The following is a 21,293-nucleotide window of genomic DNA, read 5'->3' as shown; positions in this document are numbered from 1 at the left end:
ATGCACGCCGCGATAAGGGCCGGCCGTAATGAGACCCAGGCCGCCGGGCGGGCGGCTGCGACTGCTCCAGGTGTCGAGCCTTTGAGCTCGGAGGACGGCGAGGAGGAGGGGAGGAGCGCAGGCGGAAGGGGAGGAGGGAAGAGAGGCGGACGACCGCGGCTGCGCGAGAATCCTCGGACCCAGGTTCAAATCCTAGCGCCCTGACTGCGGGGAGAAAACTCGGGATGATGGTGACACCCCTTCCCGGCGGCGGGGCGCTGCGCCGTGCCGGGGAAGGCTTGCGCATTGCGTGTGCGTGGGGGCAAAGAATAGTTTACGGAGCGGAATCGGCGCCCGCCCGCCTTCTGGGCGTGGCACCTGCCAGCCCTTTCATTGGAGGATTGCAGCAATCCTGCTTGCTACCTCCCTCAGCAGAGGAGGAGACTGAGGGTCCGAGAGGTGAAGGGGCCGGCTCCCAGGCACACTGTAAGAGCCAGAGGGCAGCCCTGGGCAAGGAGCAGAAGAGCCAGAAAGAGGGAAGGAGGTAAAGTGGGAGGAAGAGCTGGTCCTCCGCCAGCTGACTTGTCTAACTCCCCGCACTTTCTGCCTGAGAAGGGAGCTGGGCTTTCCCCACCCTGTCCCTTGGGCTGCCTGGTGTGGGCTGGAGGCCTTGGCCCTCTTACTGGGAAAGGACGGAGGGTGGGCAGGCCCTTGGGACAGGACGAGGTGCAGGACTTTGTGGGGGGCAGGGCGGGGTGAGGAAGCCCCCTGTTCTGAGCATCTTCTCCGTTCTAATCCCATAGCCGGAGTCCCCTGAGTTAAACGTGACTCTTCTGTGACAGACCCCAACCCTCCCACGTTCCTGTTTCCTCTGTGGCCCCTCTGTCTGCATCTCTCTTTTTTCCTCCAGGGGACAAATGGTCTTTTTTTTTTTTTGGCGGGGGGAGGGGGTTGAACCCAGGGCCTTTGCACTGAGCTACATCCCCAGCCCTTTAATACTTACTTTAAAAAAAATTTTGACACAAGGGCACAGTAAGTCACTAAGATGCCAAGACGCGGCTGGAACTTGCAGTCTTCCTGCCTCAGTCTCCCAGAATGCACCACCATGCCCAGCTGAGAATAAATGCTCATTGGGAAGTCATATCTCCTCAGCATCTCTCAAATTCACCCACTCTCCCGCCTGCCCCACCCCTCCTGCCCCAGGCACAATCTAGGTCACATCTGCATCACTGCAATAAAAATCTTTCTAAAATCTGACCCAGTATGGCTGCCCTTCAGCCCTGAGCTCCCCTTGGCTCTCAAGAACATCTAGATCCCCAACACGCCCCACAGGGCTCTCTCTGCTTGGACTGCAATCTCTCTGGCTTCTTCCGTGGCACACCGCATCACTGACCCCAAAAGACAAGGTCACCTTTCTTTCCCCCAGGTTCATCGATGAAGTCTCTGGGTGCTTGCTTGAGCTGTTCCCTGAAATGCCTGTCCCGCCTGTGGTGTCCACTCATTCCCCAAGGCTCAGCACAATGACTGCATACTCCTGAGAGCGCCTTTCCATGTGATTCTCTGCTTCCAGGCTGCTCTTTTCCTTCTTTAAACCTCAGTTTCCTTGCATGGTGGGGGGAGAGTTTGATCTCTGAGCTACATAATGTCATGAATTTGCCAGAATGGGTGGAGTTTCTTTCTGATGGAGAAAGAGGTCCTTTGAGTGTGTGGATGTGTTGGATGAGAACCTGGCCACCCACCTGTGTTTCCGCAGGCCTGGCAACTCACCCTGGCTTTGATCGCATGGTGTTGGAGCGCTCCTGGGCTCATGCCACAGGGACCTGAGATGCTGGGGCTCTCGAGCCAGGCTGTTCAGATTCCAGAGCCTGAATGTATGTGCACCTGTGCATGTGTGTATGTGCGCATCTGTGCACACGTGTAAAATAACGGAATCTAGGGTTGGTGGAGCACTCTAACCTTCTCAGCACTCTCTCACCTCTTGCAGCCCTTTGAGGCAGGTCCTGCAGAGATCCACACTCAGAGATATTGGCCCGCTTCGCTTCCTTAGTCACATAGCTACAATGAGGAATGGCCAGGGCAGCTGAGCGGGCACAGATCCTACCCTGGCCTGGGAAGTCAAATTGGATCCTCAAAGTGTAAGATGCTTTGTTCTTTGACTGCAGTCTAACTTTGCTAGCTGTTCTTCCCAGTGACCCTTCCTTGCATTCTGCCTGCATCCAGGTCCTGTTTTCTAGCCTTTGCTCTACCCTGTGCCTGTGTGGGGACCCTCTTAACTCATCCTTCAAGACCCAATTCAGATAGACCCTCTTCCCAGAAGCAGGAAGAGCCATCTCTCTCTGCATCATGCCCTACTTACACTTCTCTGGCCCAGCTTGGAGCATCCTGGCTGTATGATCCTGAGCCCCAAGGTCAGAGGCTGAGCTTCTCCTGGAGAGCAGGAAGCTAGAGTGGAGTAGGTGCTTAGCATGTGCTTGTGGATGCCTGGTCAAGTGGGCTGGGTTCTGAGGATCACTGAAAGCATATGCAAGTCCTCACTCAGAGAAAATGCTCCATAAATGGCAGCTAGTAATATTGCCAGTATTTATTACTATGCTTTTGCTCTGAGCCAGGTTTTATGTTGCAACCTGTATTTTATTTAATTCTCACATCTTTGTGAGATTGCTATTGCAATCCCATTCTGCCAGTGAGGAAACTGAGGCTAAATGATGCCCAATAATTTACCCATGACTAGAAAGCTAATCAGAGGCAGAGCCAGGGCTAAAATCCAGTTCTGTCTGCCTTTGAGCTGCATCTTTTCTGCACGCATTGCACGGATCTTATTGTGAGTGCCTTGTGCTCTCTGCCTGTCAAGCAGGGCTGCTCTATTGATTAACATGCAAATGATTTTTTGAGAGTGGGCTTAAGTGTAGTTCTGTCTCAGCCAGCCACAACTGAGATTTGCAACCCAAGCCTTGGTCCTCACCAAGCGCTCAGCTATCAGGTTTTCATCTCTAGAGTGATTGACGGGTATTTTTTTTCTCTCCCTGACCCAGAACGCCAGGCCTCCAGTACTACTGAAATGTTTGCACAATCTTGAAGCATTTATTTAAAAGTTGCTTTTCCCCAAAGGGCCTGGCCTCAGCCAGATCCTGAGCCAGATCCAAAAAAACAAACAAATCCTGTCTTTACAAGTTCTTCAGCTGGGCTGTGTGGGGCGGGTGGGGGCGGGGGTCCCTTGGGCCCTACCTTTGCCCTGGCTGCATGACAGGCCCGCCCAGGGGTGAGGAGCCTGCCTGCCTGTTTACAGCCCTTTCCAATTCACAGGCCAAACAGGAAAGCGGGTAAGGGCTTGGGGAGGGGGTGAATGTCAGAAATCACAAATAACACAGTTGCTTCTCAAAGCAACAGGCAGTAGAGATGTGATGCAGATATGGCTGGGTTGCGTTTCTTGAATGTTCTTTGGGAACTGAGTAAGACCCTTGACACCAAGTACTAAGCCCCCCACAACTCTCACAGTAATATGATTGGGGCAGGGGGTCCCTTGAATGGGTCCTGTGAGCTGAGCGCTGTGCCTAGCCAGGCCTTGTGAGCTTGGAAAAGTCCCTTCTCTCTGGCCCCAACCATTATGGTACTGATGAGGGGACTGATCTCCAGCCCGGCATCAGCTGCCCTGAACCATGGCCGTCTGAGGCTTTTCTCTTGGACAAGGCAAGAGGGAGAGGAGGAAGCCGAATTTATGGAGGGCAGTTGTGCATGGTGCTGTGCATGGTGCTACATGGAGGTTGTCTGCTTTACTGGCACAGACCCTAGGTGTACTCGCTTCTGTCCCTTTCTGCAGGTGAGGTGTCCAGGGCCAGCACTAGATCCCTTGCCCCCCTTTCCCCCGCAGCAAAGAACTAGTCTAGTGTATAGAACATGGTGTGGCCTGCCTCACTGGAGAAAGGGTTGCCCAGGCCCCGAAAGTGGCACTCTCTCACTGCTTTTCACAGTCACGAAGGGGCCATCTGGTCACAAATGGGCAAATGTAGCCCTGTGGCTGGCAGAGCTCAGTCTGGCCAGTCCCCTGAGGTACTAAGAAGTGGAGGTCAAATGCTCTGATTGTTTTTCTAGAGCTCCCAAATATGCAGACCCATGGCAGGGTTCTCACAGGGCATTACCTGCTCCTCTCATTGAGGCTGTTCCTCCTGGAAGACACGCAACTCTTTGATGACCTTCATGCCTACCTCCCTGTCCTAGTCAGTACCAAGGTTACGTGTGTCGGTCCTTACAATGACCAGGCAGTGGCACCTCTGTCATCACCTTCTGGAATGCTTCCTGGAACACCTGCCTTCTTGGCTATTTCCTGTGTCATCTTGGACAAGTGAATTAGCTTTTCTTTAACTTTTGTTTTTATTAGTACATGTTTGCAGTATATAGTGATTATGTCCATTGTGGGGAGTTGGTGCCTGTACATAACAGATGACTTAGCTTCTTGAAGCACCAATGTCCTCATCTACAAAGGGGCCTTATGTAGTAGTGGATGTGCAAGTGCTTTTGATGGGGAGGTCCTCAGTGAGAGATGTTGGGGTGCTGACACTGTTGCTGTTTCCACTGGCTCTTTTTCTTCTGACCTGGAGCTGCTGTTAAGTGAACACTGGACTCACTGGCTGCTCCTCCTCACCCCAGCCAGACCCTCTGGGAGCATCTGTGCTGAGCCTGGGCTGGGAGGGTGCTCTCAGACATATTGTGGGTGCAGGTTGGTTGCTACAGGAAAAGGCAAAACAAAGAACTACTTTGCTTTTTTCCCTACCCAGCCTCCAGGCCCTTGCACATATGCAATGGGGGCCAGCCTGGGAGTCCTGGCAGGGCTGGGACCATGTCTGACTTTCCCCCTGCATCTCCAGAGAGCAGCACAGAGCTGGACACAGAGCTTGGCACTGGGCAGGCTCTCGCTAAGTGTGAATGAACCTAACTCTGGAAAAATCATTTCAGTTCTTTAAATCTCAGTTTCCTCATCTATAAAATGGGGCTAATGTTACTACTCAGCTCATATTCATTGTAGGATTAAGAATAGTGGTGCGCACAGAGTACTTAGAATAGTACCTATGTGTAATGATAATGCTCTCGAGTGCTTAGGGAAACAAAGGCTCAGAGAAGGTAACTGCTTTGTCTAATATTACACGGGTAGAAAGTGGCAGAGCTAGGAATGGCCTTTAGGCTTGTTTGACTCCAGGCTCTGAGACGTGGACCCCTAGTGGAGTTTTCCTGTTGACTCACAGTATCTACTTCCTGTCTATTTTGAATAATGAAACCTCTCATCTTCAGTTGAGCACATAGCCATCTAGAGTAAGGACTCTATTTTCCAGCCTCCCCCACCCCAGCAGCTAGGAGTGGCAGCTGGGTTCTGGACACTTCGTTGAAGCTATGTCTGCAACTCCCAGGAAGGGTCCTGAGTGTGAGTGGACTTGTGTGTCCGCTTCTTTCTTTGCTGATGGCCTGGATTGTGACCTGATAGCAATGGAACCAGCCGACAGACAGCTCAGGTCAGGCAGTGGAAGCAGGAATGTGCCTCAGAGTGGCATGGGCAGCAGAAGGAAGCTAGTCCCTGAGGGTGGAGGCTCCATCACATCTGCCTGTTCACGAAGTCAAAGAGCAACTTTGACCTGTTTGAGCCACTTACTTTGGATATTGCCATATGTCGTGATTCAATTTCTCAATGGGAGACAGTCAGTAACTAGGACTGTAGCATTTAAAACGTTTTTGTCACAACACTAAACCCTAATTTTCTTCTGCTGAGTCTCCATTGACTAGTTCCATGCCAGGCACATAACAGGTTTAGCGACATTTTGGGGAACTGCTCAGCTGAGCTGGAGCCCCATCCCTGAATGCCCACCCTTGCATGTTTCCAGATTAGCAAGGGCTGTGAGAGTGTTTGGCCTGCGAGCAGATCCATGGGGATGAGGGTGAGGTGGCAACTGGGAAGGGCAGTATGTGCTGTGGTTTCTGCTGGATGGCACAGGGCGGCAGTTCAGGGTCTGGGGTCCCCAGCTCTCTCCCTCTCTCCTTTGGAGCCCCAGCATCCTGGACTCAGGGTGTATACAGCTCCGTGACCAGGGTTCCAGCCATCTCAGAGGACATCCGTCATTAATTAGAGGCCTAGCGTAGTTCCTGCTTGTCCTTGCTTCCCCTGTTTCACACCATCCTTCCTTCCCGTGAGCCCCATCCTGAGGCATGCAGAATAGCTGATCAGGTCCCGCAGTGCCATGGTGTCAACTTCCATAGTAAATCTCTTATTCTAGGTGTCTTCTGGTTGTCCTTTCTCTGGCTGATGCACAGATATCCGATACATACTTATTAAGTGAACTGAGGAATGATTTATACAATTGACCCCCTGGTATGTGATACCTACTACTCTGCCTGTTAGAGGCTACAGATACTGGAGAAGGACTTGGGCCCAGCCTCTAAGACTATATGTGTCTGGCCCTTATGCACAGAATGTTAATCTGTGACAAGGTAGAGTTAGAAGGGGCCAGAGAGCTAGTCGGGCCCAGAGAGGATACAATGTAGGAATGGGGGGTAAAATTTGGGGGTAGCCTAGAAGTAGGGTTTGGTCACTCTGATAATACGTCAGCCCCAGAATGGGACCTTGGAGCCTGGAACTTTCTATTTTTCTAATCAGCCTTTGCAGAATGGGCAGGGAGGACCAAAGGTTAGTGCCTCTGGCTCTTATTCTCATCCTCAGAGGACTCAAGAGTCGCTGATAGCTCCTTGTTATGCCCATGGAACCCTTTTCCATGCATGAGCCTCAGGACAAAGGTCAAGCCCCTGCCAGTTGTGGATAAGATGCTCTGAGACCTTGTTTTTGAACCTCAGCCTGCAGAATAGTGTTCCACATCACCCGGGCTTTCCCTCAGTGAAGTTGCATGAATCAGACGTGTAGGTCTGTGCACCTGGCAGTCATTATTGTCAGTTATTTTGTGCCACTGAGAGCCTCAGGTTTTAAGATCATCTTTTCTCTTTTTCTAGGTAAAGAGATTCTTCTTAGAGGTGGAAGAGGCAAGTCCAAACTTGTTTCCCATAAGGGAGAGAAGCTGTCCACCCACCCATCCATCCGTCCAGTTATCTACCTAATCCTCCCATCCATTTACTCCCCCCGCCCCCCTTCACAATTCCCATCTATCCAGTATCTTCTGATTGTATTCTGGGCTAGGCTTTGTGCTGAGAGCTGAAGACTCTACAGATGAGTCAAATAACTCCCCTGCTCTCCAACAGCCCATAGTGGGATAGAAAAAGATGATGCAAATAGACTATAAAAACTAAACATGTAAATGCCATGTTGAGACACATCAGGAGCTGTGGACCACAGAAGAGGTCCTCACTCAGTCATTGTAGGGAACAGGGGAAGGGGACATTACCAGAACCTCTGCAGTGAGTCCTGGTCTCCTGCGAGCCACGGCAGCACACGGCGAATTACAGGAAAGGTAAAAAAATGAGACTGAGAAGAAGCTGAGCTTTGGGTCTGATCAGTGCCGCTCTGGGCAGCAAAGACGAAAGTGGCCCCCCGCCCCAGTACATCGGGAGAAACAAAGTGTAACAAATGACTTGCAGAGAGTTCAGTACATCCTGCGTAAATAAGATGTAACAATCCAAGCACAAGGAGGAACTGAGTAGATGTTTGTTCCTCCCAGGATGTTTTCAGCTCCCAGGATGTTTCTTGGGCTGGAGAATCTCAGCATCACCGGATCACTGAGGTCTCAGTTGTGACCGGAGGGCAAAATGGAGTTATGTCTCAGAATTCCATAGCTGGGTTATAGGCAGGAGAACTAGGCTAACCAAATGATTTTCCCGTGAAATTATGTAGCATTGCTCCCGACAAGTCATGGGGTCAGAGAGGCTTCCTGGAGCAAGTGACGCTTGGGTTGATCTTAAAGAACAAGAGGCAATAGCAAGGCAGAAAGAGTCAGAGTTAAGGGCCAGAATGTGCAAAGGCCCGGAGATGTGGCAAATCATGTCACATTGTTTGGCAAACTGTGTGTGCTGGAAAAGGCAGAGGTGGTAGAGTAGAGTGGGAGAGAAGTCAAAGATAGGGTCCAACGAAGATGTCTTGACCTGTTGCAGGTTCTTCTGGAAGTGGACAGGGAGGGAGTACTGATGGAGGCCTTCCAGAGACAGTGTTAGGCAGCTGACACCAGATCGGAGTGAGTGCATACTGAGAGCAGGCTTCTTGGGTGCAAGGCCAAAGAGGCTTTGATTCAGGCCTGCTTGCTGACCAGGTGAGCATTAGCAGGCTGAGGCCCCAACTGTGGAGCCTGGCGGATGGGTCAGGCTTCTGAGCCTCAGTCTCCCATGGCCCAGCTGAGGAGCTGTCATTTGCTGGTTGAGGCTGCCGATGCTCCTTCCCTTTCCCTTACAGGATGACTCCAAATGGCCATTCTAGCTTTCTCCAGTTCAGTCCAGGCAGGGTGATTGTCTAAAACACAGTCCCCAATGCATCACTCACTGCTTGTGTATAAAAGCCTACAGTTCTTAATAAAGCATTAAAAAATACCACACTTTTAAAACATTCTCTGCCTCCCATCCATCCATCCATCCTTCCACCCTTCTATCCTTTCTTGCTTCTTACCCTCACTCTCTCCTACTTCTTTTTTTTCTCCTCCTGTTCAGTCTCTCCAAATGCCAACCTCCTTTCTTGTGTCTGAGGGGCAGGCTCTTCCTTTGTCCAGTGAGGGGTGGTGGTGGTGGTGGGGCTGTTGCTCTTCTTTGCTCTTTATGGGATAAAGAATTCATAGTTTGTTTCCGTGTCTGTCTGTTGCCCAGTGTCCTACCCCCACTCCACCAGGGTGGCTTCTTTGTACATTGTTTAGGTTGTGCACTGCACAATACCCAGCTGAAGGACGTGCCCTGAGCAGACTATATCTGCTCAGAAGGAAGAATGCTTTTTCCCCCTAATCTACAAAGGCATCTGCTGCCCAAGTGATGGGCTCAATTGGCCGAGTCTATTTCAAGCAGGCATCTTTTCTGTTTCTCCACCTAAGGTTCTTTGAGCCTAGTGATGGCCATACCCTGATCCAAGTTCCTGAAGCTCAGGACCACTTTGGTTCCAACCCTCCAGCAATTAACACAACAGTGGCAGGCCCCAGAGACCTGCAGGAATGTTCGGAAAGGGGAAGACTGAGTAGCAAGTCTTGGTTCCCTGGGCCTTGAGGGTATGCTACGACTCATGCTTGCCTTGTAGGGGGACCAGGCTTCTGACAGTGTGACTGCAGGTTTGTTTGGAAATTCCCCAGTAAGTGGTGATTTTTTTGTCTCCTGGGGACCTCAAGAGCTCACTGGAGGACCCACAGACCAGGGCTCCTCCAAATATTGTTTTAAACTGATTGATGCCATGCCAGGCAGAGAAGGGACAGGCATTTTTCATACATGAAAAACAATACATTCTAGGGCCAAGACAAAATTATTTCACGTTTGTATGATAACAGGCAGGGAGACAAAGATGATGTTTAAGGACATTTAAACCTCAAAATCATTAGTCACTGTCCCAGCGGGCTACACAAATAAATGATCAATGCACAGAAAAACAAGGCCCTCCGAGGTGTTTGCCCAAGACCACTTATGTGTCAAGCAGACTTATTAGATGTGAAGGGAATGATTATTTGTACAAAGTGAAATGAACATGTGCAATAATATTGTAAAATGTTTATTAGTCTAGAGTGTGCTGAATGTTCCTAAAATATATCAGGTTCTCAGCTTGCATTTAATGTACTGTTATAAATGATATCACATCCTTCCAAGCCGATTTTCCGCTTAACACTAAGCTGCTTTGCTGGGGAAAGCATGTTTTCAGATCCCAAGTATGAAAACACTATTGGGTTAAACTTTCTTTTCTACTTTCTACCTCCTACCCGACATGGTTACCTCCCTGTAAAACTTGTCATGAGTCTGGCTGGGAAGGGAGGGCAGTTGGTCAGGACAGAGAGTGTTTGGAAAAGAAGAAGGAGGTGAGCGGGTTATTGCAGTAGAAATATTAGACCGGAAGCTGAGAGACTATGGTTTCAGGATCTGCTCATTAATTCCCTGCTGGGTGGCCTTGAGCAGTCCTTTCCCCTTTCTGGGCCTTAGTCACTATAATCAGAAAATGAGAATCTTGTCTAAAGGGACTATATCAGAGCTAAACATTTACACATTCTAAGTCCCAGTTTGCTGAGACCTAAGTCGGAGGGATCAAAAGGGATTCTGGAAGTGAACGAATGAAGTGATATACAAAATTTCTTATTTTTTCTATGATTTTTGGCAGACGCTTCCTTATCTCTAAGCCCCTGACCTATTGTTCCCTCCCCTGAGCAGCCTTGGATCCTCTGAGTACTCTGTCTGTCTGGCTTTGATCTGACAGTACCTCATCCTCATGAAACTTATTGTACTGCTTGCCCCACCAGCCCATGGTGTCCCCACATCTGTCACCTGGGTCAGATGCATAGTTACTGCTCAGGGAATGATTAATGGGTGTGGATTGGAGAGGAACAGAGCTGGCAGGACCTTTGGAGGTAGGTGTACGGCACTCGCCCTGCATGTGAAAGATGGGGAAAGAGGTTGGTCCAGGTTTGTCCTCTGTGTGGGCTCAGGCTTTTTGGAGAAGGGTTGGGAGAATGTTTCCTACAATTGGATCAGTCTGCTCCCACCCAAGAGTGGGGAGCAGAGGGGACCAGCTGAACCCCACAGCCTCAGCCCTAATAGGTGGGAGGGAGAGGCAGGGGGCCATGCTGGGGATCAGCTGAGCTGGCTTGGGTCCCAGGTAGGGACAGGGTGGTTTCCCTTCCCTAACCTCTCACCCCCAGGACTTGCTTGAGGGCCCCTGCAGGTGATCTTTTATAAGCCTGGCGTTCTTTTGGGGATCTCAGCTCAGAGCATGCCGATAGCTGCACAGCACAAGCCAGATGTCCTTGAGGTCCCCTCTCTTGGACAGTCTGCCATTGCCTGACTGATTCCCCTTCTGTGGCGGGCTGGGGCAGGGGGCTAGGGCTGTAGGAGCAACCTCTGGTTGGTTTTGCCCTAAACCACTCTTCATCCTTGCCCTGCAGACAGAGGGTCCTCCTGGCTGGCTGTCCTTGGAACCTGTCCCTAGATAGGGCCTCTTGCTCCTGGCCCTGTGCTGCCCTAGAGAGATCCAGGCTGGCTGGTACCTGCATTCCTCAGTCAGGGTTGGTGCTCCAAGGTTTAGCACCTGAATCAATGTGTTGGGCAGCTTGGGTGGCCTGGCCAGGCGAGGGGGTGGGGTGTGTTGGGTTTTGGAGCAGAACGGGCTTGTGCTTTAAACTCTGACTACAATACAGTCCAGATTCCTTGTGCATCCCTGGGAGGCTGGGTCCTGCTTCCCTCTGACCCCGTTTCCTCCTCCTCCTCCTCTCCTGTGTACCCAGGATCTCTCACTGCAGGACAGCTCTCAGCTGCCACTCCCCGTTAGTGAAGGACACTTGAGCTGCCACCTAAGATGTGACACAGGAACCCTGGCCACCTCTGCCCCACACTGCACCTGCTGCAGACCTGTAGACCTTGTCAGCGGCCCCTTGCAGTTGGGCTACTTCGAGACACACATAGATGACAAGAGCAGAGCAGAGTCAGGGTGTGCATTCCTGGCTCTCTCCCTTCGGTGTCTTGGGCTGGCTGTGTCCCAGCACCAAGTACTATCACATGTCTCAAGGAAGCAGACTGTTAAGTTCCAGCCTCAGCTCTGTCCCCTATCTCCTTCAGGTGGAAGTGTTTTGCTGCTACTGGCCGGAAGCACTGCTCTGTTCCTCTTGTTTCCTGAGCCCTCTTCTTCATAGTATACCCTGGAAAGAATCCCTCCCTTTAGTGCCCTGTTTCAAGTGTGCTGTCTATTTTGTTGGGATCCGACTGATGCTCTATCTACTGTATCAGGGCCTCCATACTTGCTGTTCCTGCTGCCCAAATGCTTTTCCCTTGAGTTGTTACATGGACAGCTACCTTTCAGCTTAAGGATGTTGTCCTGACCTCCACCCTTCTCAGCCCTTACCGCACTAGGTCTCCATCCCATTACCCTAGATTATGTTCTCCATTGTGCATATCCCTGATGACACATCTGATTTCCTCCTCTGGACTGGCAACCTTGTGAGAGGACAGGCTTTGTTTGCCTTGTTTATTTCTGTATCCTCTAGCCTGAGGCAGATATCACAGCCTACAGCGGGCATGAACCCTAATGTTAGTTGAATCTGTGAATGAAATGACTTAATGTCTGGATCAGGAGTAGCACAAATGATGAATGCAGCACTGGCAGTAAATATATGAACTTGCCTAAAGGATGCATGAATGGGGCACATGGGAGAAAATGTGAATGCAAGGGAGGAGCATGTGAACAAACAGGAGAAGCAGTGAGTGGGCTCATCTGAAGATTCCCTAGGGGACCAGTTACTTCTGCCCCTGTGGAACCCAGGGGTCAGCTGAGTTCTCTGGCATGTGTGGGTGGTGGGGGACGGAGCTGGAGCAACCAGGCCTGCAGATCACATGGCTGGGACTGGGAGAGCAGCTCTAGATCAGAACCCCCTCCACTATGCACCCCAGTTCCCCACAGGGTGGCAGCGGATTTGGGGTCCTTGCTCCCCTGCCTCGGAGTGGCTCCTTTGCCTGCCAGAGTCTTGCTGCTGGAACACACTCCTGGGAAGGACACACAAGCCACCCACTGCTTCTGGGTGCAGATTCCAAAGATCTGCCTGTGCAGCCTGGAAGCAGTGGCTGAGTGAGCTGCCTGTCCTGACAAGACCTCTTCCCCACACTCCAGGAGCTGGGCTTCTGGGGGTTGTGGGTAAGGGGACAATGATAATGCAGTGTAGAGAGACCCATGCTGGGTTGCCTGGTGCTGTGTTAACTTGGCAGAGGTGCCCACCTTGCTGCGAGGAGTCTTTTTGAAGGAGCTCTGCAGGGCATGCAATCTGTCCACATCACTGAGGGAAGCCCCCTCCAGGGTCACCTCAGAGATTCAGGAAGGGAGGATGAGTGTCTCAAGAGGGTTGAGAGGGGCAGGGAGATCAAAGTTGCCCTTTACCAGTCTGGGCTTGGCACCGGCATCTTGTGCCCGGTCCCTTTGCTGCCCCTCTCACCTTGGATGGAGGTCATTCCTTTGTCACAGCTGTGACCCTAAGCCAGAAGAGATGCAGTGAGTTGTGGTGGCCACAGAGTCAGTGTCCATGGGGTCAGCAGTAGCCTGTCTTTTCTCCAGAATGTCCAAGTCCACCCATCCTCCTCCCTAGTAGTTGGCATCAGGCCAGGTGCCCAGTGAGAGGCAAGGGAACCACGTCACACTGAGCAGTGCTTTTGTGCTTGGCTGCCCTGTGTGTAGGTGTGTATCTGTGCTCATGCACACAGGTGGGTAGCAGTCCTGAGAGGGACTGAAGTGCTGCTCTGTTATGGGTTGAATTGAGTCCTCCCAAAATTTGTATACTGACCTCATCTGGGGGTCAGGCTATTCCAGAGGAGATTAAGTGAGGTTGTTGGGTGGCCCCTAACCCAGTATGACTGCTGTCCTTATAAAGAGGAAAAATCTGGACACAGACACACATACAGGGAAGACACCACGTGAAGATGAAAACAGAGTTCAGGGGATGCTTCTGTAAGCCAGGGACCCAAAGATTGTCAGCCAGTCCCCAGAAGCTAGGGGAGAGGCATGGAACAGATTCTTCAGTCCTCAGAGGGAATCAACCTGCCAGCACCTTGATCATGGACTTCCAGCCAGCAGAACTGTGATTACCCCCTCTCCCCTTGAAATCTCTGCCTCTCTTTGTGGTACTGTTGTAGCAGAGCAAGTGAATGGACCCTCTCAGTGCTCCAGGCAGAGGAGATGAGTGGATCTGTGCAGGCGTTGGGAGAGCAGCCCAGAGGAATGGAGGTGAGAGAGTACCTGGGACCAGGGGACTGGGGCTCCAGGCCCAAGTGTGCCACTGGCTCACTGGGCTCAGGCTTCCTGCCCCAGCACCAAGGGAGTATGTTACGGTTTAGCTAGGCAGTAATCCCCCAAAGACTCAGGTATTGAAGGCTCAGTTCCCTAGACAGTAGCGTTTAGAGGTGGGGCCTGGAGAGGTGATTGGATCACAAGGATGCTTGCCAACTTTTCATCAATGGACTTATCCATTGATGAGCTCTTAGCCCAATGGGGCATTAGGAGGTGGAGCCCAGTTGGAAAGAGGGGATCACTGAGACCATGCCTTTAAAGAGTATGTCTTGTCTCCAGCCCATTCCTTTGGCTCTTTCCCTTTCTATGCTTCTTGTGCCAAGAGGTGAGCAGCTTTCCTCTGTCATTCCCTTTCACCATGAGGTTTCTGCTTGGCTATAGGCCTCAAGCAGTGGAGCCAGCTGACCATGAACAAAATCCTCTGAACCATGAGCCAAAATAAGCTGTTTTTCACGGGTATTTTGTCATAGCAAGTAGCACAGGGTGGGACTCCAGGATTTCTGTGACCTTTCCTAGCCCTGACTTTCCCATGTGAGGAGCTGGGAAGAGGAGTCCAGTGAGGTCAGGCGCCCCCACCCCAGGTTACACAGCAGGTCAGTGGAAGCCGTCCCAGGAACCCGGCCACTTGCCAAGTATGTGGTGATTGTTCTTTGCCCTGGGTCCCTCCAACCAGCAGCCTAACCTTCTCCAATCCTCTGTGCTCAGTTCCTGGGTGGCCTTGGTGCCTGTGTGGGTCTGATGAGGCCCCAGCTGTTTGGAGAGGTGGCTTCTACTGGAGGGTGTGTGAGGAGAGCCACTGGTGTCTTGCAAGTTCTAGCATTGTCCCTGGCCGCCTGGGTGGAAGCTCAGCCCCTGGGTGGCCTGTGGCCCTGGACCTGCTGGCCAGGGCTTTGGGGTAGTGTGGAGGCCAATCGCATGTTCCTCAGCCTCTAGTGTTTTCTTGGACTCTTGGATGGGAGGCTTGATGCTCTGGCTATCTTTCTGACTTCTTCTATCTCCTGCTTCCACCACCTTCTAGAACCAGCCAGGGACTTAGGCTGCTCAGCACCAGAGGGACTTTGCTGTTGGCAGGTGGTTGGAGAGTGGCTCTCTGACTCTCTGCCTTTCAGTGTCTGAAAGATCAAATCTCAGGCGGGTCTTCAGTGAAGTGTTGTTCCAAGGCTCTGCTGCTAGCCAGGACTATGTGACTCTTCCCAGTTAGAACTGGAAGGGAGCTGGGAGGGAGAGTAGAGGTGCTGTTAACAGTACTGGGACTTAGGAAGGTTCGGTGTTTGGAAACATGGGTTGGAAAGTGACGGCCTGAGTGTTGGGTGGCGAGGCCTGTCAACAGTTCTTTGTGTGGAAAGAATCTGGAAGTCTTAGTGGTACCTAAGTTCCATGCAACCCGACCATACCAGAACAGGGAAGTACAATCAAGGCTGTGTTAATGGTGGGAGCATTAAGAGAGGTAACAAATCTAAACAAGGAGATTGCAAGTCTTCTGTCTCTGACTGACTCATTGGATACTTGCTCACCCAATGTAGGAATTCTGCTGGCAAGTCTCCAGGAAGCAAGGGGTCTCCTCTGTTCAAGGTCACTCTGTCAAAAACATTTTTTAAGCATCTACAGGGTGCCATATTGTTTTTACTTCTATTCTGACATTCATTAAGCTTCTGTGTGCCTCTGTCCTCTGAAAGTCTTCGATCTCCAGACAGTGACCTCACCTTTCTGTAGGGCGGACAACCTTTCCTTCTTTATCAGTTTTTCCTAAGACATGGCTTGGTGAACCTTTCTTTTTCAGTTGTGACCCACTCTAGTATTTACTCATTGACTCTTTTCTTAAACTCCACCCAGAGCCTAGTGAGGCCATCATCTCCTTTGCTCTGATGTTGCTATTCCTGTTGATGCAGTCAGAGGTGGGAGGCCCAGATACTGTGAACTCATAAGCTCAGTGACCCTGGATGTTCATTCGGCAAAGACTCACTGGTGTTCTCCAGAAGGGGCTTGCAATAAGTCACACAGTGAGCTAGAGAGTTCTGTTCCTGTCTCAGTCCCATCCTTCCTATTATCCTTTCCTCTTCTTCTTTATACGGAAACTGACCCCTCCCCTGGCTCCCTGATCAGAGCTTTCCAAACCGAACCTGCCTACACTGAAAAGGCATAGTATCTTGGAGTGCTGTAGGGCCCAGTTTAGAAAATCCCTTTCACCCTCTGGGCCTCAGTTTCCCCAGGTGTAAAATGAGAGGTCAGTCCAACCCCCATTGAGAGCCCCCTCCAGCCCTGATACTGGTGTGCTGAGTGCATAACGGGTATTTCCACTCCCATGCCCCACCAAGGTCTCCCGGGCACCACTTGCCTCACACGTGGAAGGAAGTCCATGGGAAGAAGGTCCTGGCCGCACAGCCTGTGGATTCCAGGGAGAGGCCCCAGTTACTGGGAGATGAGCAGGAGCATCTTCATGGTCCCCTGTGGAGATGCACAGATAGGCTAATCAAAGGTGGAGAGGTGTGTCCTGCTGGTGAAGACCCTGGGCTGGGGAGCCAGGCTCCATCTTGGCAGGAAGGACTCCTACTCTGTCAGGGCTGAGTTCTACGAGCGACTATAAATTCTCAGCGAAACAGCCCCGTTGGGCCTAATTTCAACCACTTAACCCAGAGGTTGCATTCTTGAAGTGTTCTGCCAAATGCATTCATCTCTGGCTTGGCTCAGGAGAGCCCTGCTCTGCGTGACTTTGCACACAGCAGCTGCCTTGCTGCTAGCCCTTCTGTTCTTACCTGCCCAATGCAAGCTAGAGGCTTGGGTTCCCAGTCCCTTGCCTCCCCACTCCCTCACTGGTCAGCAAGGGCAGGTCTGTCTGTGCTGGCTGTCTCTGCTCCTGTAGAGACCCTATGGAAATGCCCAACTAATTCAATGAGACAGTCAAGGTGACCAAACAACACTCAAAATGGACAAGCAGGATCCAAACAGTGCCCTAATGGTTTATCAGTATAGTCAAGAAATGGGTACCTTCCACACAGTGGGGTCAAACTCTAACAAAACATCAACTCAGTTTGAATAACAAGTCAATTTGGTTAAATAATACCAAAGCAATTGTTCAACTCAGTCAAGCAACCAATCCGCTGGATCAAAAAGATTCTTAAGCAGCCAGTCTTTGGAGTTAAACGAAGCCAAAACACCCAACTAACAGCTAGGCTTTAGGTCAAACAATGCCAGAACAATGGGTCAGCTGGGTCGCGTAATAGCAACACGCCCAGGCTCTTATAAACAGCCAATCATCGGCCTCATACGATGTCCAAATATTTGGATTAATTCATTCAAGCATCCAGTCAGTTTAATCAAACCCAGTCAACTTAGTTAATGAGTGCCAAAACACCTATCCAACTTAAACACCCAGTCGAGTGGGTCTAATGGTGACAAAACAACTGGTCAAGTTGGTGAAACCACCAATCACCACAGCCAAACAAGCAGTCAAGCCAATCAAACTGTGCAAAAGCAATAGGTCACACTGGTCACTAAGCAGTAACAAAACACCCACTCCGTTCTGTCAAACAACCACTCAAGCAGAGAGCCTGTGTCTAAACATCCAGTCAACTTCATGAAGAGCCAGTTGCTTCAAAATCGTGAAACCGAAACAGCCACTTAACTTGGTTGAATGAATGAGGCCGAGTACTTTGAGGGGCACACTCGTCCTTGTCCGGTGCTCTCAGGCCAGTGACCTCAAGGAGGTGATCCACTCAACCACGTGAATGCTTTACTCCTTGTCCACCAAAATATCCATCAGCGCAGTCTCCCAATGTCCAGGAAGACATCTGAACTGTCACTCGTGTGGAGATTGAGTTTCTCAGGTCACGAGACTGGTTGGGGTGAAGGGAGGGATTTGAGAAGGACATGTTTATCCTTCTCCCCAGACTGCAATGGGGAGGGAAGAAACCCCCTTCAGAGTCCCTTGCTGCAAAATATTTGGCTTGGGGATACTTTTTTCCAGTGACCAGATCTTGGAGTGGGGAGCTGCACAGCACCCGCAGTAACTCAGCTGTGAGCCATGACCTGGTGTGACCTGGTGGGTTAGTCAGTTTTCAGTGCCAGCATGGTTTCCCAAGTCCAAGCCTGTCAGTGGGACCAGAACTCTCAACAGGTCTAGGAACACTGGTAATCCCCAGAGCACCGCTGTTCAGAGTCTGTGACGGGAGCATGATTCAGTTCTTGCTGTGGGCTGGCTCCTTCCATTCACCTGCACATCTGAGATAGTTATCCCCATTTTGCAGATGGAGGGCTTGGAGGCTCACACAGGTGAAGGTCACAGAACTACAAGTGGCAGGGCTAGGATTTGAAACCAGTTCTGATTTGAGCTGCCAGCTGTGCCTTTGAAATAGTCACTGAAAGCAAAGGCAGAGGAATGAGCTGGCTGGAACAGTGTCACACCGAAGGTGCAGTGAGAGGGTGCACAGAGAGCCTGTGTGTGGCTCTACGTACAGTGGCGACAGGAGAAGAGGTGGTTCATTCCAGGGGAGGCTCGGGTGTAGACAGGTTGGAAGCCAGAATTTCAGCAAAGCACCCTCTCAACTTACGGTCCACCCTGGTGCTAAGCCCTCTTGTCCAGGAATGCCAAACAAGCATTACTCATGCCTGGGGGCCAGTGGGGCCTGGGCTGCTCTGCACCCTTTTGGGGCTAGTGTACAGGACAGGGGCGAGTGCCTCCCTAAGATGTGCCCAATCCAGCCCACAAAAGCCCCCGTGGTGCCTGCCTCCCATACTTGGTTAGCAGCACTGGGCCCACTGTCGAGTGCGATTGACACCCTCCTTCTACGGAAGAAGAGTGGTGTTGACTCACCTCCCTGCATTAGGCACACAGTGTTTTATTGAACGGGAATGCAAATCACATGGGCAGGAAATGTCGTAAAGAGAAAAGTAATCTTCTGACGGAAAAATAAATTATCAGCCGTGTTCCGAAGGAAAAGAAACATTCTTAAATAATTTCTCTTGCTGTTGGTATTGGCTGGCAGTGTGGGCCAGCCAAGCAAATGGTAATTTCCAAATTAGATTATACATTATGTCATATTAGTTTTATATTAGAAAAACAAACGGGATCAGAGGAGAAGTGCCAAGGTTGGCAGGCTGTGCTGGCCACGTGATAGCTGCGTTTCCACTGCAGTGTGTTTAATGATTCCAGGAGAAGAGGAGGAGCAACTCTCTGACCACCATGGGGCAGTAGGGATTGGTGGCTCAAGGCAGGCTCTCCGGGAGGGAAGGGACAGCTCCCAGACCAGGCCTCTGTGAGTGTGGGTGCACCCAGGGTGGGAAGGAACGGGAAGGACTGCGACATGGTCTTACTCTTCTTTCTCCAGGGAGCTGGGCCCTCCATGGAGGGCTGACTTGAGGACGGGCTTTGAAGTCAGGCCACTGTGGCCGGCGCTCGCCATAGGGGCAGCAGGTAGAGGGGGGTCATGTGTCAGTCCCAATGCAGGGACTGGGTGATGAGATGCCTGCGAGGGGTTAGGGAGCAGAGGCCCGGAAGTTGCTAGTCAAGAGGTTCCTGCAGCTTCGAGTTATCAGACCCGGCACCTTGAAGCCTCTTGCTCCCTAAGACTGTGCTAGGCCATTGTTTGCATGTGGATTTGGGCAACTGAGAGCTTCCCAAGGACAGGGAAAGGTCTTGCTCTGAGAAGTTCACACCAGCACAGAGCTTGGCACTGCTTTGGGTGGTCACTCTAGAGATGGGAGAAACCAGAAATCTAGATGGTTTGACCAGAAATCTAGAGGACTCAGAAGCCTGGGTTGGGGCTTGCAGATCTAGGGAGCTCCATGTTAGCAAAGCTACCTGCCACCCCATGACAGGGACAGCTGATCAGGCACAGCACCTCTGTCCTCACACACCTTTTTAAGCGGCTGCTGCTAGCAACCAGAGGTGGTACGACAAGGAAACCTACATGCCACTGTGGGTCTAGTCCACCTTCTAGGCTCAACTGAGAAAAGCAACACTTTAGAAAGGGGGAGGCAGTTTGTCTAAAATTCCATAGCCAGTGACAGATCTGGAACCTACCTTCCGAGGCAGATAATGAAATGAAAAGAGAAGACTTAGACTGAATCAGCAAGGAGCTGACAGGTAGAGCGTTTGCTTACCTCTGTCTGCATGAGTGGACTAAGCATGAAACCTTAGGAATCAATCAGGCAGCAGTGCAGGCAGAAAGTTCCATCATTTTGGACATTCCTGGCCTCAAAATCTTTTCACTGTTCCTCAAGAGAGCTGCATTCTAATTCCTTTGGTAGTGTATGTGCTCTCTCCGGACCTCAGTTTGTCCATCTGATAAATGGGGGCAGGAATGGTGCTTAAACTAAGATGTAAAATCCCTTTTATATGTCAGGATTCTGTAGTCTCAGAATTCAGCCCAGATTCTCCTAAGACTCAGCTACTTTTTTGGGATGAGTCTGGCCAATGGAAGCTGCAGTAATTAGCTGGGACCACTAGGGGGAGAGGGAGGCATTCTGCGTGGTTCCTGCTTAACTTCTGTCTGAGCCCCCTGCTGGCCTGGAGGGTTACTACTGCTCCGTGCTACCTTCCTGTCTTCCTTGGAGTCTCCAGCTCCTGGAGATTATCATGGAGCCCTACCTCTAAGCCAGGGCCTTTGCTGAATGTTGGGGGCCCCACCTCTGGCCCCACCTCTGCCTCTGACAGTCTAGAGGAGGCTGGGGCAGAAACACATGGAGACCACCTAAGTGCAGCCTGTGTGGTATGTGAGAACTGTGACCAAGTAGTAGGAAGCCATGAGACTGCAGGGGAACCTTCTTGGGAAGAGCGACTTCTGAGCTGAATCCTGAAGGACAAGGCAGATTTCAGTGGGAGAAACTCCAGGTGGAGGGGATGACCAAAGCCAAGGCCCTGCTGAAAGGGTCAAAGTGAGTGGCAGGCCACGCTGTAGACTGGAGGGACTGTGTGTGAGCACAGAGAGGGGAACAGGACAGGCATGCATTTGCTCACAAATATTTGCTGGGTATCTGCTGAGTTCCAAGGTGTGAAAGGTCTTGAATGACATTCCCAAATCCTGAATTATCTCCCTTCCTGGGCTCAGCCCCTAGTGTCTATGGCATTAATAATAAGAGTTTGTTTCTCAATTTAGCTAACTATGGTGTAGCTTTCCCATCTCCCCATGGGGGAGACTGTGCAGGAGGGAGTTGGGGTGGGAAACTGCTGAGGACTGGCAACAGTGTGGGGTCACTGCGATGTGGAGAGATGAGGCGACAGGTCAGGAGCCGAAGGTGCAGCCTCGGCTGGTCTGGCTTCTCTACTGGTGCGCCCGCCATCCCTGTCTCTCTTGGGGCACAAGATCCTGTGGCCCCCCTCTGCCCAGGGCCACCCTCTCGGTCCAGTGCCTTAGCTGGTCCACATGTGGCCATGTTGTTCCAGGGCGCAGTGTGCTTGTGT

General features: G+C 51.3%; 1 long non-coding RNA gene across 3 annotated transcripts in view; it reads left to right on the top strand.

Annotated features, from left to right (window-relative positions):
- Positions 1 to 118: 118 nt before the first annotated feature.
- Positions 119 to 21,293, top strand: part of LOC110346614 (uncharacterized) — a 102,112-nt gene continuing 80,937 nt past the window's right edge. Inside the window, exons 1-2 of one of the 3 annotated variants that reach the window (XR_015452653.1) lie at positions 119 to 523; positions 1,406 to 19,146. This is a non-coding gene — a long non-coding RNA (uncharacterized LOC110346614). Of the gene's footprint in view, positions 19,147 to 21,293 lie in introns of all 3 variants that reach the window. The other 2 variants (XR_015452651.1, XR_015452652.1) reach the window with 2 other exon arrangements.

Source organism: Heterocephalus glaber, unplaced genomic scaffold (assembly GCF_053883595.1).
Source record: "Heterocephalus glaber isolate CG9 unplaced genomic scaffold, H.glaber_assembly_v1.0 deba00001451, whole genome shotgun sequence".
NCBI classification, from domain to species: domain Eukaryota; kingdom Metazoa; phylum Chordata; class Mammalia; order Rodentia; family Bathyergidae; genus Heterocephalus; species Heterocephalus glaber.
The sequence above is the reverse complement of the archived record's forward strand: the minus strand, read 5'-3'. Positions and strand labels throughout refer to the sequence as shown.